Source organism: Octodon degus, unplaced genomic scaffold (genome assembly GCF_000260255.1).
Source record: "Octodon degus isolate 3935 unplaced genomic scaffold, OctDeg1.0 scaffold00122, whole genome shotgun sequence".
NCBI classification, from domain to species: domain Eukaryota; kingdom Metazoa; phylum Chordata; class Mammalia; order Rodentia; family Octodontidae; genus Octodon; species Octodon degus.
In genome coordinates this window covers 8,501,239-8,502,387 of record NW_004524698.1, presented here as the reverse complement: position 1 = coordinate 8,502,387, position 1,149 = coordinate 8,501,239, and positions in this window count along the sequence as shown.

Below are 1,149 nucleotides of genomic sequence, written 5' to 3'. Positions count from 1 at the left end.
GTTCGATCCCCCAGCACCACATGCCAGCCAGCCCCGCCCCCTGGTGGGCTGAGCTGGCCACACACATACACACACATACACACAATAAAAATGTAATAAATAAATAATTTAAAAAAAAAATGAGGAATCATGCACAAGGTTTCTCAAAGTCACATGCCAAGAGTATCCAAACAGGGTAGCCACCAGCATTGCAGGTTCTAAAGTGGTGAGGAACTGGCCCTCACTCCTTGGTCCAAGATTCTCCGTGTCTTTGATGAAAGATTTTAATCAAGACACATAAGTGGCCCTGCAGAAGCATAGGCAGAATTTATTATTTATTCATTTATTTGTATTCTAGGGAAGGGTCTACAGGGTGTTCAGGGTCTCACTACTAGATCAGACTCTTAGTGATCCTCCTGTTTACAGCCTCCCAAGAGCTGGGATTACAGGCTTGTGCCACCACACTCAGTCTCAATTGCCCCTCTCAGTGCGCCCTGGGGGCGGGGCAGGCACAGCAGGCCTAGGGATAGAATCCCTGACCCTTGCGCCTGCTTTCAGGTGCTTTAATCCACTGAGCCATTTTAGGCAGAATTTATTGCAAAGTAGATACAACAGAGATTTAGGCCTTTGAATAAGAAGGCAGACAGTGTCAAAAGCACCTACACCAAGTGCAGATTTGGATATTGGGTTTTTTTAAATATTTATTTATTTATTTTTACTTTTTCCCATAATTTTATTAAGAAACAAATAACCATGAAGCAGTTTCAAATCAAATTGATAGGACAGTTTCAATAATTAACACATTGCATACTCTCTTCCTAGTGGTTATTTGCTGTACAAGATGCAGACATGCTATCCTATTTACAAACACTATTAGAACAAATCCCTCTATTCTTTAAGAGAATGTAGCTATATATCTATCCTAACCATTTTGAATACACAGATACAAAATGGACATTCATCTGTATCCCCTTTTCTTGTTTAGTTCCGTTATTTTGGATATTGTTTTATGCACACAAGAATTGCTCCTGGGGCTCATGGAACTATAGTGAGTTATAGACAATTGTCTTGGAAGTGGCTCTGGAGTTGCAAAATGTCTACCCACTTTTTCCTTCTGTCCTTCTTTCTTTTTTTTCTTTTTTTTTTTTTTTTTTTTTTTGGCAGAACCAG